Source organism: Lethenteron reissneri, chromosome 7 (genome assembly GCF_015708825.2).
Source record: "Lethenteron reissneri isolate LAM-NWPU_2019-01 chromosome 7, ASM1570882v1, whole genome shotgun sequence".
Classification (NCBI taxonomy): Eukaryota; Metazoa; Chordata; class Hyperoartia; order Petromyzontiformes; family Petromyzontidae; genus Lethenteron; species Lethenteron reissneri.
The window spans coordinates 2,402,157-2,422,329 of record NC_083785.1 but is presented as its reverse complement, the minus strand read 5'-3'; positions in this window follow the sequence as shown (position 1 = coordinate 2,422,329).

Genomic DNA, 20,173 nt, shown 5'->3' with positions numbered 1-20,173 from the left:
TAGTGTATAGTGTAGTGTATAGTAGTGTATAGTGTAGTGTATAGTGTAGTGTATAGTAGTGTATAGTGTAGTGTATAGTAGAGTGGGTGGTGTGGACCGCCTCTACTCAACACGCTGCTGTGGTGTATAATAGTAGTGTATAGTGTAGTCTATAGTGTAGTAGTGTATAGTGTAGTAGTGTATAGTGGAGTAGTGTCTAGTAATGTAGTGTATAGTAGTGTAGTGTATAGTGGAGTAGTGTCTAGTGTAGTAGTCTATAGTGTAGTAGTGTATAGTGTAGTAGTGTATAGTGTAGTAGTGTATAGTGGAGTAGTGTATAGTGGAGTAGTGTATAGTGTAGTAGTGTATAGTGTAGTAGTGTATAGTGTAGTAGTGTATAGTGGAGTAGTGTATAGTGGAGTAGTGTATAGTGGAGTAGTATATAGTGTAGTAGTGTATAGTGTAGTAGTGTATAGTGTAGTAGTGTATAGTGGAGTAGTGTATAGTGGAGTAGTGTATAGTGGAGTAGTATATAGTGTAGTAGTGTATAGTGTAGTAGTGTATAGTGGAGTAGTGTATAGTGGAGTAGTGTATAGTGGAGTAGTGTATAGTGTAGTAGTGTATAGTGTAGTAGTGTATAGTGTAGTAGTGTATAGTGGAGTAGTGTATAGTGGAGTAGTGTATAGTGTAGTAGTGTATAGTGTAGTAGTGTATAGTGTAGTAGTGTATAGTGTAGTGTATAGTGTATAGTAGTGTATAGTAGTGTATAGTAGTGTATAGTGTAGTGTATAGTGTAGTGTATAGTGTAGTGTATAGTGTAGTGTATAGTAGTGTATAGTAGTGTATAGTGTAGTGTATAGTGTAGTGCATAGTAGTGTATAGTGTAGTGTATAGTGTAGTGTATAGTAGAGTGGGAGGTGTGGACCGCCTCTACTCAACACGCTGCTGTGGTGTATAATAGTAGTGTATAGTGTAGTCTATAGTGTAGTAGTGTATAGTGTAGTAGTGTATAGTGTAGTAGTGTATAGTGGAGTAATGTCTAGTAATGTAGTGTATAGTAGTGTATAGTGTAGTAGTGTATAGTGGAGTAGTGTCTAGTAATGTAGTGTATAGTGTAGTAGTGTATAGTGGAGTAGTGTCTAGTAATGTAGTGTATGGTAGTGTATAGTAGTGTATAGTAGTGTATAGTGTAGTAGTGTATAGTGTAGTAGTGTATAGTGGAGTAGTGTCTAGTAATGTAGTGTATAGTAGTGTATAGTGTAGTGTATAGTAGTGTATAGTAGTGTATAGTGTAGTGTATAGTGTAGTGTATAGTGTAGTGTATAGTAGTGTATAGTGTAGTGTATAGTAGTGTATAGTGTAGTGTATAGTAGTGTATAGTAGTGTATAGTGTAGTAGTGTATAGTGTAGTGTATAGTAGTGTATAGTAGTGTATAGTGTAGTAGTGTATAGTAGTGTATAGTAGTGTATAGTGTAGTGTATAGTGTATAGTGTAGTGTAGTGTATAGTGTAGTGTATAGTGTAGTGTATAGTGTAGTGTATAGTGTAGTGTATAGTAGTGTATAGTGTAGTGTATAGTGTAGTGTATAGTGTAGTGTATAGTGTAGTGTAGTGTATAGTGTAGTGTATAGTGTAGTGTATAGTGTAGTGTATAGTGTAGTCTATAGTGTAGTGTATAGTGTAGTGTATAGTAGTGTAGTGTATAGTGTAGTGTATAGTGTAGTGTATAGTGTAGTGTATAGTGTAGTGTAAAGTGTAGTGTATAGTAGTGTAGTGTATAGTGTAGTGTATAGTGTAGTGTATAGTGTAGTGTATAGTGTAGTGTATAGTGTATAGTGTAGTGTATAGTGTATAGTAGTGTATAGTAGTGTATAGTGTAGTGTATAGTAGTGTATAGTGTAGTGTATAGTAGTGTATAGTAGTGTAGTGTATAGTGTAGTGTATAGTGTAGTGTATAATGTAGTGTATAGTGTAGTGTATAGTGTAGTGTATAGTGTAGTGTATAGTGTATAGTAGTGTAGTGCTAGAGTCTGTCGCCAGGGAGTGGGAGGTGTTGACCGCCACTACTGCAGGAATTACACACACACACATCACACACACACACATCACACACACACACATCACACACACACACATCACACACACACACATCACACACACACATCACACACACACATCACACACACACACATCACACACACACACATCACACACACACACATCACACACATTACACACACACATCACACACATCACACACACACATCACACACATCACACACACATTACACACACACATCACACACATCACACACATCACACACACATTACACACACACACACATCACACACACACATCACACACACACACATGACACACACACATTACACACACACATTACACACATTACACACACACACACATCACACACATACATCACACACACATCACACACACACATCACACACACACATCACACACACACACATTACACACACACATCACACACACACACATCACACACACACATCACACACACACACATTACACACACACATTACACACACACACATCACACACACACACATTACACACACACACACATCACACACACACATCACACACACATCACACACACATTACACACACACACACATCACACACACACATCACACACACATCACACACACATCACACACACACACATTACACACACACATTACACACATTACACACACACACATCACACACACACATCACACACACATCACACACACACATCACACACACACATCACACACACAATACACACACACATCACACACACACACATCACACACACACACATCACACACACACATCACACACACACACATTACACACACACAGTACACACACACACATCACACACACACACATTACACACACACACACATCACAACACACACACATTACAGACACACACACATCACACACACCATCAACCACACACATCACACACACACACATCACACACACACACATTACAGACACACACACATCACACACACACACATTACACACACATCACACACATTACACACACACACATCACACACACACATTACAGACACACACACATCACACACACACATCACATACACACACATCACACACACACACATCACACACACACATTACACACACACACATCACACACACACACATTACAGACACACACATCACACACACACATCACACACACACATCACACACACACACACATTACACACACACACATCACACACACACACATTACAGACACACACATCACACACACACATCACACACACACACATCACACACACACACATTACACACCACATCACACACACACACATCACACACACACACATTACACTCACTCACACACACACACTACACACACATCACACACACTACACACACACTACACACAAGCTACACACACGCACACACACGCTACACACACTACACACACACTACACACACACTACACACACACACACCACACACACACCACACTACACACACACTACACACACACACTACACAAACACATAATACACACACACTACACACACTACACACACACTACACATACTACACACACACTACACACACACACTACACACACTACACACACACACTACACACACACTACACACACCACACACACACACATCACACTACACACACTACACACACATCACACACATTACACACCACACACACACCACACACACACCACACACACACTACACACACACACTACACACACACATTACACACACATTACACACACACACATCACACACACTACACACACATTACACACCACACACACACCACACACACACACACTACACACACACTACACACACACACACTACACACACACACATCACACACTCTACACACACACTACACACATACTACACACACACACACCACACACACTACACACACAGCACACACACTACACACACACTACACACACACACTACACACACACACTACACACACTACACACACACACTACACACACACTACACACACACCACACACATCACACACACACACACTACACACACACTACACACACATCACACACATTACACACCACACACACACACCACACACACCACACACACACTACACACACACACACTACACACACACATTACACACACATTACACACACACACATCACACACACTACACACACACTACACACCACACACACACCACACACACACACTACACACACACTACACACACACTACACACACACACACCACACACACACACCACACACACCACACACACACTACACACACACACACTACACACACACATTACACACACATTACACACACACACATCACACACACTACACACATTACACACCACACACACACCACACACACACACTACACACACACTACACACACACTACACACACACACACTACACACACACTACACACACACACTACACACACACTACACACACACACATCACACACTCTACACACACACTACACACACTACACACACACACACACATCACACACACTACACACACACTACACACTACACACACACACTACACACACTACACACACACTACACACACACTACACACACACTACACACACACACTACAAACACTACACACACTACACACACACACTACACACACACACACTACACACACACTACACACACACACATCACACACTCTACACACACACTACACACATACTACACACACACACCATACACACTACACACACAGCACACACACTACACACACACTACACACACACACTACACACACACATTACACACACACTACACACACACACTACACACATACACTACACACACTACACACACACACTACACACACTACACACACTACACACACACTATACACACACACTACACACACACTACACACACACACTACACACACACACTACACACACACACTACATACACTACACACACACTACACACACACACTACACACACTACACACACACACTACACACACACTACACACACACACTACACACACACACACTATACACACACACACTACACACACACTACACACACACACTACACACACACACTACACACACACACTACATACACTACACACACACTACACACACACACTACACACACACTACACACACACACTACACACACACTACACACACACTACACACACACACTACACACACACACTACATACACTACACACACACTACACACACACACTACACACACACACTACACACACACACTACACACACACACTACACACACACACCACACACACACTACACACACGTGGGGATTTGGGCGCAGCGGCTTCCTGCTGATAGCGGGAAGCCTCCCAACTCCACTCACTCGGGGTTTTATTCACCGAGACAAAGGTCCCCCGTGTAGCCTTCGACAGGCTCCTGGGACAAGTGCTGTTAGCGAGCAGCACCACACCACGGCACTCAAATGAGTACACGGTGCGGCGTGTAAACATCGCCACTGGGGAGACAAAGGCGGCCGGGCGTGGATGCTGCCCCCCCCCCCGCCACTCTCGTGCCGACCTTCATAGGTGCTAGTCACTAACAGCACTTACCCCAAAAGTCTGTTGAAGGCTATATGGGGGATCTTTGTCTTTGGAGACATGCACGGACCACTGCATCAGCAGCGCTTCCACATTCACGAACCCATTGACAAAGGATCCCCACCCCGTGTGTAGCCTTCGCAGACTTTTTGGGGCAAGTGCTGTTAGCGAGCAGGGCCTGTGAAGGCCGGCACGGCACACGTTTGAGGCCGAGTCGATCTAGGGGGAGGTCCCAGGACCGGTTCAGATAATCGTCACTGGCGTTGGCCGTGAGCGGGAGTCGAACTCTGCGGCTGGGTTCGTAGTGCAGGGCTCTTAGCCGCTGCACTTCCCATATTAAACAAAAACCATGCAAAGGCCTACGATAATCCATGTTTGTTCATAAAGATACAGATCCCCCGTATAGCCTTAACAGACTGTTGGGGCAAGTGCTGTGAGCGAGCACCCATGAAGACTACAACGGCACGCGAGGGGGTGGGTGGCCAGCACCACGCCCGTCCGCCTTTGTCTCCCCAGTGGCGATATTTACACCCCGCACTAGGTACTCATTTGAGTCTGAGTCGACCTCGGGGAGGTCCCAGGACCGGTTCAGATCATCGTCACTGGTGTTGGCCGTGATCGTAGCGCAATGCCATAACCGCTGCACCACCGCTCCCTTATTAACATAAACAACCTTCGTTCGTTCCGTTGGAATAAATTTATTGATTTGTGATCGAGATCTGTTACCAGTATTGTTGTGTTGAACTTTAAACTATTCTTTTTTATTTTAACAGGTAAGGCCCAATGAGATAAATAGCTCTTTTTCAGAAGCGACCTGCCCTTCACAAATGATCGCTCAGCGAAAGTGGCTTGTCGCTTGAAAATATAGAGTAGCAGCCAAATACTCCAAACGCACGTTTCTAAAGATGCAGGGAAAACCGGATGACCCGGAGAAAAATCCACGCGACCACGGGAAGAGAAAGACACGCAAACTCCAAATATACAGCACTGCGTCGGGGTCGGGGATCAAACCCATGACCTCCTGTATAGGTAAGTAGCATTGATTACACTTGATTACATCACACTCACCTGAGCTATAGGGGTGACCGAGAAATATCGACACATCCACCGGGTTTTTATCTGTGCACTGTGCTTGAAGGTGGCCACCACGACACACATCTGATATGCATTCGAGACGGACGGGCGGCAGCCGTGGTGGTGGTGGTGCTGGTGGTGGTGGTGATGGTGGTGATGGTGGTGGTGCTGGTGGTGCTGGTGGTGGTGGTGGTGGTGCTGGTGGTGGTGGTGGTACTGATGGTGGTGCTGGTAGTGGTGCTGGTGGTGCTGGTGGTGCTGGTGGTGCTGGTGGTGGTGGCATTGCCGTCTCACTGAACTCATCTGCAGCAGTGCCCGTGCCAGCCACGCTACGCCTCCTCCTCGTTGTCTGTGCCCTCTCCCTACAGCCTGGCTGATTATACACTGGTCAACAAAAAAAAATTCTGGCCTGGACCTTTGCAGCTGGTTTAGACTGATTTCAGGGTGCTGATTCCAAATCTGATCTCAGATTTGCTCTATAACATCTCATTTGTATGCTATCGGCATACCCCATTTTCATTGATTTTACCCGAAATTAACTCTGTCACTTATGATTGCAAGTTGTTGCGAGTCAGTGACTGCTTTAGTGTTAAAATATGGTGCTGTATTTTTAGGATAGCGTGTTTATAATATCATTTTATGTAGATATCCACATTTATTTAATATTTTTCTTCTGCAGTTTTTATTGAAAATGCAATATTTTATATCTCAAAAACCTGATGTGATAGACAAAAACTGATGCCAGATTTGGAATCAGCACCCCAAAATTACATTAAACCCGTTGGAATACCTTATGTCCAGAAAAAGTGTGTTGACCAGTGGAATAGAATTATCATCGCGCTAGAGCAGGGGTCGGCAGCCTTGCAGAGAAGAAGAGCGTTATTTTTTTTTGGGGGGGGGGGGGGGTTGACCGGAATAGTTCGATAGCCGCATCACAAGCGCAGCTACAGCTGCTTGTACACAGACACGGCAGGTAACACACAGCAGATTACAAACTCCCATTTAAACTAAATAGGTGGTGGAATAAACTGCGTCTGTTTAGTTTTTGTGCCCCCCCCCCCCCCGTTATTCTTTGACAACTGTTGTTGTACATTTTGTCGTCACCAAGAAATTCAACAGTGACCCCATTCCATGTCATATTTAAGAAATTATCTTTACGTTCAATTATTTTTAAGATTTGAGAATTTAGATTTTTTTTTTATTAAACAAAAAACGGCTCCGTAGCCGCAGGTTGGCGACCCTATGGGGGGCTAAGTCCTTGGCCAATGGCTCAAGAAACTCAATTTTAATACGAGATAGATGATACACCCCCCCCCCCCCCCCCCCACTAATCGCGAAGAGCTCCCGTTTCCGTACGTACCATGATCGCGATCCGCTGCCGGATGAAAATGTCGCCACGCCTTTGCCATCTATCGTGGTGCTGCGACGCGAACAATGAAATCTGCTCGCTCGTCGACTGCACCCGAACTCACTCGGTCGTTACGCAGTTGAACGAGGAACGTTGGGTCAACGTTATGGCCAAGGGTTTCAACCACATACCAACGTTGGTATTTACACCATTGGAATCTCCTTTGCCAGTAGCAAAATATGATCATTGTTTTTTTTACTTTTTTTATCTGGCAAACAAAACTGACACCTTTTGTTGCCAGATAAAAGGGTAAACCTCCAATTCTAGATTTGAAGCTTTCGTGACTGCAAGGATTCAAACTCATAGGTTTTTTCGGTAAAGTCACGTAGGTAAAATAATAATAAAACAAAATAATAATAAATGAAAATAACTCAATATAATCACGACGTTTCGGACGCAACACAAGTCTCCGTCTTCAGGTGGGGCCGTCACAACCAAATGTACTGTATCAAGTGAAGAGTAATCCAAGAGACAAGATCTTAAATACTGGTTCAGGGGAGGGGGAGTATCTAAATGTGGCAGTCAGGGACTGGGAGGGTGGGGGGGGCTAGAAGGGAAGGATCAAGTGGAGAACCTCCCCCCTCCCCTTAACCAGTCTTTAAGATCTTGTTTATTGGTTAAAAAACAATTACCAACGTTGGTTTGTTTACTGGGTAGTCGAGAGCAGTGGTTCTCAACCTTTGTTGGCAACTGAACCCTTCCCTGACGCTTTGGTTCTTTCGGTAAAGCCACGTGAGTCACGTAGGTGACTTTACCCACGCGACAGTCACGAAAGCCTCAAATCAAGACTGTACCCTCCCTTGTTGAATTTTGTTTCAACCAAATACCCCCCCCCCACCACCACCACCTTGCCTGGACCCAACGTGGTTATCTGAGAAATAAATGTATGAATTATAATGAACATCAATATTTTAATAACAAATTGTTTATTTTGTGAGGTATCCGAACTCGATGGTAACTGCAAGCGGATAACACAAAACAATCAACGGACCCTCTGCATGCGTGACGCGAATGTGTTCGCACTCGCTGGTTACTCTTGGAAACCCACATTGCTGTATACGGGTGTGCTGAACTAGTAAACACATTCCTGCGGAGGGAGCTGGTAGGAACGTTGGGTTGCTCGGTCAATGGCCAGGGTCAACGGCGGCGTGGTGTATTCCGCAAATATGCGCGACTGTGAGGGCAGGCACAAGCCGGCGTGAGTAGGTTAAACGTTGAGTTTTATAAGGGCACCACGGGGTGACCAGCCCCTCCCCACCCAGCCCCGCCCCTCCCACCCAGCCCCACGCTCCCCTCTCCACCCAGCCCCTCCCCACCCAGCCCCTCCCCACCCAGCCCCTCCCTGCACGACGGACGGACGGACACAATAATCCACTGTGGGCTGGTGTAACCAGGAGATTCCTACCAGTATTAAATGGCACAAATCTTGACTTAAAGCTTTCGTGACTGCAGGAATTCATATTCTTTGGGTCTTTCGGTAAAGTCACGTAGATAGGTTCAAAGGAAGTAAAAACTACGACGTTTAGATCGCAACACAAGCAATCGAAATGTCGTCGTTTTTTGTTATTTTCTTTGAACCTATCTACGTGACTTTGCCGAAAGACCCAAAGAAATATAATGGCATGATTTGTTTATGTAACAAACCTTGCTGATTGACTGTGTCGGTTGGTGGCGGGTTTAACGACACATGAATATATTTACGCGATCTAATCCCCCCCCCAAAAAAACCCCTCTGTTACGAAGAGCTTCATAGCTCATCGAGTTCCTCCAATAAGACTACACATTCTTATTATTCCGATATAGATCCGGCACATTTCTATTCTCACATATGGAGCCATGCTCAGCAGCTCAATGACAATGAGAGGGCTTCATGCAGAGATTGTGGAGTTTTGATGTTTCCACTGAAAGAGCGCAGCCAATAGCGCGTATAGCTGTGCGGGCTAATGCGACATTAAAAAACTATATATCACTCACAAGATGTATACAGGTGATTACAGAAAGAATAATAAAACAAAATATGTGCTTTTTTTAAATCACAAACAGCCTCCTTCTTCCTTCAATGTCAAACAGATAATCGGTGATGCTGCTGCGTTGCCAGTGGTGGTGCACAAGCACACACAACATAGAAATATATAATATAGGCGACGTTTCGGGCAATGGCCCTTCTTTACAGCACGCAGATAATCTCCAACGGCCAAAACTCGAGACACGTTCAAACTCGTCACGCAAACCTGTCAACCCACACGGTTTAACTTGCCGTATTTTTGTACAGGGAAATTGAGTTTTCAGGTCCATACGGTGTACAGCCGTTTCGATACGGGCAAAACAATAGATTGTCTATTTGCTTGTGACCTTACAGGTCTGAATTGGTCTATAATGAGGTAGGCACTGATAAGGGTTGACAGGTATGGTAGTAGTAGTTGTGGTATAGTAGTGGTGGTAGTAGTACACGTGTCAACCCATACAGTTTACTCCATATTGAGATTTCACGTCCATACGGTGTACAGTCGTTTCAATACGGGCAAAAATAATTGTCTATTTGTTTTGTTTCTCTCTTGTGATGGGACTTTGTAGGATAAATGTTGAGATGTTTAAGGGGCACGTGGTGACCAATAAGGTGTGGATTTGTCTATAACAAGGTAGGGCACTGATAAAGGGTGTATAGGTATGGTAGTGTAGTGGTATAGTAGTGTAGTGGTATAGTAGTGTAGTGGTATAGTAGTGTAGTGGTATAGTAGTGTAGTGGTATAGTAGTGTAGTAGTATAATAGTGTAGTGGTATAGTAGTGCAGTCTAGTAGTCTATCATGGGACCTCCTTTGTCAGTACCAAAATATGATAATAGGGTTTTCGCCTTTTTTATGGCAACAAAACAGTTGTGTTAAGATGTTGATTTAAAGCTTTGGTGACTGCACGGATTCATATTCTTGGTTCTTTCGACTGCAACACAAGCAATCATCATCAGGTGTGAAATCTACAGCAAATTTTCTGAAATATGACTACACAAAGCTCTGCCCCCCCCCCCCCAAAAACCATGCTTCAAATCGCTTTAAACTATTGTCATTGTAGTGCGTATTTAGGTGTGGCGCTGCACTCTGATGTTGTAGTAGAAAAATGTATTAAAAAGTATATTTAATTAAATAGAACGTGTTGTCTATATTTATTTAAAGTTGCGCATTTTGATGTGACGTCACATTTCTCACCCCCCCCCCCCAGGTGCGTGACGTCATTTATGGACGGCCCCTTTGGTGTTTGAACATCGTAACAGCCTCTTGTGTTGCACGGGGTGACCACGAAGTTCTGAGTTGGTCTGTCACGAGGTCGGGGCCCTGACATTGTGCTGGCAGGAACGCGTCACTCACGCGCGCGATGACGCGTTCGACGTTGACACCGTCGGTGCCTCTGGGACGCAAATGACCACGGTCCCCCCGCCCCCCGCGACTTCCGCGGGCCGCGGCGTCTGCCTCCGCAAATCACCACGGTCCCTAACCTCAAGTCCTTCATACGCACGTGGGTGGGGGGGAGTCGGTACTGTACACACAGTGGCGTTGTAAATATTATACATTATTGTACTGGATGTCTTTAGATAGATTTGTTTTTTATATATCGTTGCTATGCGCAGCGAATGACTGCAGAATCGCAGCTAACGAGTTATAAATAACGCGACCTCAGTGTACAGGATTCCGTGATGAGTGGAGGACGCATGTACAGTGTTAAATGCCACGTGTCCTCGATTGAACCCGGACTCTGCGGCGTTTTGGGTAGACGCCGGCTTCGTTGAATCGATCAGAAGCTTAAGGCTGGAAGAATCCGATGAGCTGTGAAGCTCTTTAAGTCTTGAGCGGTTCAGCACCTGCACAGCTGTTAAACCCACACGGTTTAACCCGAATTCTCGTAGAGGGGAATTGAGTTTTCAGATCTAGACGGACTCTGTGATTCTGTCGGTAAAGTCACGTAGAAGGGAAGTAATACAATAATAAAAATAAAACATAATAAAATAATTCTCACGACGTTTCGGCCACAACGCACCTGAGGACGGCTGCTTGCGTTGTGGCCGAAACGTCGTGAGAATTATTTTATTTTATGTTTAATTTTTATTATTTTATTACTTCCCTTCTACGTGACTTTACCGAAAGAACCAAGAAGATGAATCCCTGCAGTCACGAAAGCTTTAAATCGAAATGTAACCTGCACAGCTGTTAAACCCACACGGTTTAACCCGAATTCTCGTAGAGGGGAATTGGAGTTTTCAGGCCCAGACTGAGTACAACCGTTTCAATACGGGCAATACAAAATAGTCTGTGTTTCTCCCTTGTGATGGAACTTTGTAGGATGAACGTTGAGATTTATGAGGGACACGGGGTGAGCAGTATGGTCTGAGTTGGTCTTTAGTAAGCTAGGGCACTGACAATGGGTTCACAGGCATGGCAAGTTACAGTAGCAAACAAAACGTTTTAACACGTTTAACAGCTTTCGCGAACAATATCCATAATAGTTGTTTTTTTGTGTTAGATCGCGTAAATATGAATCTGTCGTTAAACCCGCCACAGCCAATTAGTAAGGTTTGTCAATTCATGTAGAAGGGAAATATAAAACTTAAATTCAAACGACGCTTCGATTGCAACACAAGCAATCATCATCAGGTGTGTGGTCTATTTCCCTTCTACGTGATTTTACCGAAAGAACCAAGAATATGAATATCTGCAGTCACGAAAGCTTTACATCGAAATTTAAGCTTTGTCAAGTAGACAACAACACGTGCCAATTCGTTACTAGTACAGCAACATCGGTGAGTTTGAGAGTAAACCCACAACTTTTACAAACTGAGTACAAGGTAAATACTCAGATTGTAAATATGCATTTGCTCTCCAACACACCGGTGTGCTGGACTAGTAACGAATTATATTCTTAGGTTTTTTTCGGTAAAGTCAAGTAAATAATACAGCTATCGTGCTGTGACGGTTCCACCTGAAGACGGAAGCTTGTGTTGCCTCCGGAACGTCGTGATTTTTATTCAATTTTTATTTTACTTTTATTAATTTTAATTTTTAACCTACGTGACTTTACCGAAAAAACCTAAGAATATGAATCCTTGCAGTCACGAAAGCTTCAAATCTAGAATTAGTAACTAATTGGCACGCTTTGACAAAGCTTACTAATTGCCTATGTTGGTGGTGGCCGGTTTAATGACACACTTGTACGCGATCTCACCCAACAATTGCATTATAGAGATAATTACATCGGCAGTGGTGTTGAGAACGCACGCAACAACAAAAAACCATCAAATTCGCCAATAACGCTGCAAACACATAAACGCGATCTAATGGGCGACGTTTCGGGTAATGTCCCTTCTTCATAGCTCGCCAAGAGGTAGAACCACAGTGGAGGCTTTAACATTTCAGTGATGACGATGCCCTAATCCGTAGATGTCGTGATCAATATCGTAGCGGGCAGAGCAACTTTATTAGCGCGCTCTATATTTGACTCAGATCGGGTTGCCTTTCATACTTGAAAGACAAAGATCCCCCGTGTAGCCTTCACAGACTGTAGGGGCAAGTGCTGATAGGGAGCTGCACCTCTGAAGGCCGGCACGGCACACGAGGGGGTGGGGTGGCCAACACCACGCCGGCCGCCTTTGTCTCCCCAGTGGCGATGTTTACCACACACCGCACCAGTTACTCGTTTGAGGCTGAGTCGACCTATGGGAGGTCCCAGGTCCGGTTCATATAATCGTCATACACACACACGTGCACGCATTGTGTACAAACACAAACACACCTTCCCCTATTAGACTGTTGGATCACATTCTGTTAGCGAGCACGAATTCGGGCACACCAGAGGCAGATGTGGTGATGGGAGCTTGGGATGGAATGCGCCAAAGTGTGGTGATGTCATCTCGACATAAACTACAAAGTAAACTCATCTTGTTCTTTTTTTACCAGGTGAGCCCCACTGAGCTATACAGAAGCGACATGACTATCGCAGATGAATGCTGAACAAATTGGCTTATCATCACGTGGACATTTATAGCAGTCAAATGCTCTCTAAAACGCGTGGCATTGATTCTAAATGTGGAGGGGAATACCGGAAAAAAATCCAGGCGACCACGGGGAGAGAGACACGCAAACTCCAAATATACAGCAGCAGGCGTCAGGGTAGGGATCGAACCCACGACCTCCTGTATACCAGGCGAGGTAGTTAACATCTCCTAGCCACCCTAATATATTCTTACATCCCATGTGACTCTAAATGTGGAGGGAAGAGCCGGAGGAGCCGGAGAAAAGTCCATGCGACCACGTGGAGAGAGAGAGACACGCACACTCCCAAATATACAGCAGCAGGCGTCAGGGGTCGGGTTCGAACCCACGACCTCCTGTACACCAGGCGAGGTAGTTAACATCACGCAATTCTGTATTTGCTGTTGTGTTTTGCCCGTTTGTGCACGCGTTTTTTGTCGGTGACGAATATCATCAGGCTCACGATCAACATCCATTGCGTGTGTGGTGTTGATTAATGAGTTTTCTACCCAATACTGGGGGCCCATTGTTCATTCCTCCGTACACAACTTAATTGTCGCCTGTATTCTTGAACGCATTAAAACACATTCCTGCGGAGGGAGCTGGTAGGAACGTTGGGTTGCTCGGTCAATGGCCAGGGTCAACGGCGGCGTGGTGTATTCTGCAAATATGCCCGACTGTGAGGGCGGGCACAAGCCGGCGTGAGTAGGTTAAACGTTGAGTTTTATAAGGGCACCACGGGGTGACCAGCCCCTCCCCACCCACCCCCACCCAGCCCCACCCTCCCCACCATCCCCTCTCCACCCAGCCCCACCCCTCCCATTTTTGGATGCCCGACAGACGGACGGACACAATAATCCCCTGTGGGATGGTGTAACCAGGAGGTTCCTACCAGTATTAGACGCTTCGGTGCTGAGTGGAAGCCGCAACGCGTCCGGAACGCTGATGGGGGGCTCACTTTGGCAACCTTCCAACAAACTAAACACCAAAATAAGTTCTGACCGAATGAGTTTTCAATCTACTACACACTCACTACTACACACTCACTACTACACACTCACTACCACACACTACTACACACTCACTACTACACACCACTACTACACACTACTACACACTACTACACACTCACTACTACTCACTACTACACACTCACTACTACTCACTACTACACACTACTACACACTCACTACTACACACTCACTACCACACACTACTACACACTCACTACTACACACTCACTACTACACACTACTACACACTCACTACTACACACTACTATACACTCACTACTACACACACACTACTACTACACACTACTACACACTCACTACTACACACTACTACTATACACTCACTACTACACACTACTACTACACACTACTACTATACACTCACTACTAAACACTACTACTACACACTACTACTACTACACACTACTACACACTCACTACTACACACTCACTACACACTCACTACTACACACACACACTACTACACACTACTACACACTCACTACTACACACTACACACTCACTACTACACACTCACTACTACACACTACTACACACACTACTACACACTACTACACACTCACTACTACACACTCACTACTACACACTACTACACACACTACTACACACTACTACACACTACTACTACACACTACTACTACACACTCACTACTACACACACACTCACTACTACACACTCACTACTACACACTACTACACACTCACTACTACACACACACTACTACTACACACTACTACACACTCACTACCACACACTACTACACACTCACTACTACACACTCACTACTACACACTACTACACACTCACTACTACACACTACTACTATACACTCACTACTACACACACACCACTACTACACACTACTACACACACTACTACACACTACTACACACTCACTACTACACACTCACTACTACACACTCACTACCACACACTCACTACTACACACTCACTACTACACACACTACTACACACTACTACACACTCACTACTACACACACTACTACTACACACTACTACACACTACTACACACACTACTACACACTACTACACACTCACTACTACACACTCACTACTACACACTCACTACTACACACTACTACCCCGATCACCCCCTTACTCGTCTTTATTATTACACGCTTCTTTTTTTAACTCACTTCATCTGTTGTATCCTTAAAAAAGAAATCTTGTAACTCAATTCTTACACACTTCCCAATGTGCTATCGACTGCAAACTTGGTATAGCTATGTCATACTGATGACAATACTATATTCTATCATTAAAAATAAAATATATATTTTTAAATAATATTTTTTACGGCTCTAATTGTCGACGCTCAACTGACGTTGCTTGTCAATCACCACGTGGTCCCTGACGTCACGGCAAGCCTCGGGGAGCCACGCCCAGGGGCGGGGGATGTGGAAGGAGGGGAGGGGCGGTGGGGGAAGGGGGCAGGGGGATGGGCAGCTCGGACAGTACATTTCATTAAAACGTGTTTAAAAAAGTATTTTTAAATATTTTATTTAAGCCATCATCGCAGACGTTCCGGAACAAACGAGACCCGAGTCGAGGAATGGAATCCACGCGGCGAGTTTGATGGCGGTGCCAAGAGGTGGACACGGACGTGTCTCTGAGCCACGCGGGGCAACTCAGCACCGTCACCTGTTGTTGTTGTTGTTTGACTTGCATCCCACTGGGATTTTTGCACACAGCGTTGGTGTGTAACGGTGCTTTTTCTGCAATATTTTGCTGTCTTTTCTTGGATTTTCTGTTCATAGTCACTTTAAGATGTATTCTTGTTCATGTTTTTGTTTTTTGTTTGTTGCGGTTGCAACCGATTCAAGAGCCGAATGGCTCACAGGGCTATACCTAACAAATGAACTTGAACCTGGGTTCGACACCGCGCTCCCGCCCAAGAGACGTCTGTGGCAACTTGCCAACACGCGCTTCCTAAACGGCGCGCGTTAAAGGGACCGCCCATAAATGACGTCACGCGATTTTGGACGATTTTTGACCCCCACCCCCCTCGTCACAAAAAGTCAGGCCCCCCTCAAATATGACGTCACGAAGCTCTTCCCCCTCCCCCCTCAAAAAATAAAACATGCTTCAAATCGCTTTAAACTATTGTTATTGTAGTGCGTATTTAATGTGGCGCTGCACTCTGATGTTGTAGGAGAAAACATTTATTAAAAAGTCGATTTAATTGAGTAGAACGTGTTGTCTATATTTATTTAAAGTTGCGCATTTTTACGTGACGTCACATTTCTCAACCCCCCCCCCCCCTCGTCACACATCGTCACAAATGTCTGACCCCCCCCCCCCCAGGTGCGTGACGTCATTTATGGACGGCCCCAACGACTCTCGCAACGCCTTGCCGATGAGCGTATTGGTGCACGCGCACACACACACGATCATCATCGCCGTCAACCCCTTATCAGTGCCCTACCTTATTACGGACAAATTCACGCCTTTTTGGTCACCCCGTGCACCTCATATAAATCTTGTCGTTCATTCTACAAAGTCCCATCACTCTACTAAAGTATACTACTACACGACTATACAACTACACTACCATACCTGTCAATCCATTATCAGTGCCCTACCTTATTGGTCACCCCGTGCACCTTATTAATCTCAACGTTCATCAAACAAAGTCCCAGCACAAGGGAGAAACACAAACAAATAGACAATACATTTTGATTTAAAGCTTTCGTGACTGCAAGGATTCATCTTCTTGGTTCTTTCGGTAAAGTCACGTAGAAGGGAAATAATAAAATAAAAATAAAACATAATAAAATACAATTCTCACGACGTTTCGGCCACAACGCAAGCAGCCGTCCTGCGGTGAAGAACAGGTCTGTCGGAAAGACAGCGTCTGAATGAACACCACCAAGCTTGGCAGCGTATATTTAAGCTGGGTTAGGGGAGGAAGGGCGCCTTGACAATAGACAAACATTTTTTTGCCGGTATTGAAACGACTGTATGCCGTATGGACCTGAAAACTCAAATTTCCCCGTACAAGAATCCCGTTTGGGTTGACGGGCATGGATCACAACAAACAAAGCAACCAGTAGTCGTTGCAAACCTGCAAACACAAACATAAAAGTGCGTGGCGTGTACCGTGACATTGAACCGCGGGTGGGAATGTCCGAGTTTGTAGCCGCCTTGCAAACGAAATGCCGCGTGGGTTTGGTTACGAGTGCGACTCGCGGGTTTACATTAAGGGCGCGGGATTTGCCAACTTTAAATTCGGACCATTCGCTCAACAAACCGCGCTGCACGCAACTTCAGTTTCCCGCAACTGACTTGAACCCTTTTTTATTCTTGACGAGATCCCGTAGAGACGGACGGACTGCATCGAGACGCCGTTGCAAAGACAAAACCCCGGACCGGCTGTGTAAGTCGACGAGACTTTCATTTCTCTCTCTCTAGCTCTCTCTCTTTATTTGACCTGCAGTTAAGGCCCCACGGAGCTATGGAGCGACTCTTTTTTCAGAAGCGACTCGGCCACCACAAATGATCGCTCAGCGAAGCGGCTTATGGCCACGTGGAAATGTAGAGCAGCCACATACTCTAAGCGCCTGACGTTCATTCTAAATGCGGAGGGGAAAACCGGAGCACCCGGATAGAAATCCACGCGAACGCGTGAAGAGAGACAGAGAGAGACACGCAACTACTCCAAATACACAGCAGCAGCAGTAGTCGCCAGGGTCGGGATCGAACCCACGTCCTCCTGTATACCAGGCGAGGTCGTCAACATCTCCTAGCCACCGTGATGATGAGAGAGAGAGACACGCAAACTCCAAATACACAGCAGCAGCAGGCGTCAGGGTCGGGATCGAACCCACGCGCTCCTGTACACCAGGCGAGGTCGTCAACATCTCCTAGCCACCGTGATGATGATGAGATAGAGACACGCAAACTGCAAATACACAGCAGCAGGCGTCAGGGTCGGGATCAAACCCACGGCCTCCTGCACACCAGGCGAGGTAGTTAACATCTCGCCACCGTGACACCCTAAGATCAATCTGCAGAAACACGTTAAATATCGTGTTCTACGCGTGATGCTGAAACACTGTATTTTAGATGCTTTGTTAACATAAGTCGCATAAACACAAAGTTGAAACCAAATGCGTTGTAACTATTGACATTGAATAGCACCCGCATCTCCGTTGCAACAGAATGCGGCGATGAATCTCAGCTGAATGTTGCCTGACGAGATATCGGAGTTTAATCGGAATGACCGAATCTTATTCGCCAATCCACGCGGCGGTGGTGAAGTATGGTCACATTCCTTCAGAGCACGTGCCCTGCCACACGTTCCGTTTACGCTTCGTGAGCCAACTCTAAACTCATCTTACTCGTTGGTTCTTTCGGTAAAGTCACGTAGGTGCTGCCGAAACGTCGTGATTTAATTTAGTTATTTTTATTTTATTTATTTCTTTCACCTACGTGACTTTACCGAAAGAACCAACGAGTATTGATCCTTGCAGTCACGAAAACTTCAAACCTAGAATTAAACTAATCTTTTGATTTAAAGCTTTCGTGACTGCAGGGATTCATAGTCTTGATTCTTTCGGTAAAGTCACGTAGAAGGGAAATAATAAAATAATAAAAATATAAAACAATAAAAATTCTCACGACGTTTCGACTGCAACACAAGCAATCATCATCAGGTGTGAAATCCACAGCAAGAAATTTTGAAAAAAATAAGTCGTGAGAATTTTTATTGTTTTATATAGATATTATTTTATTATTTCCCTTCTGCGTGACTTTACCGAAATAACCAAGAATATAAACTAATCTTATCTTATTTTACCAGGTAAGGCCCACTGACCTGTGTAGTTATTTTTAAAGAAGCGAGCTGCCCATCACAAATGACAGCTCAACGAATTGGGTTGTAAAGCAGTCAAATGTAAAGCAGTCAAATGCTTTAAGCGCGTGGTCCTAAATGAGGAGGGAAAACCGGAGGAGCCGGAGACAAATCCACGCCACCACGGGG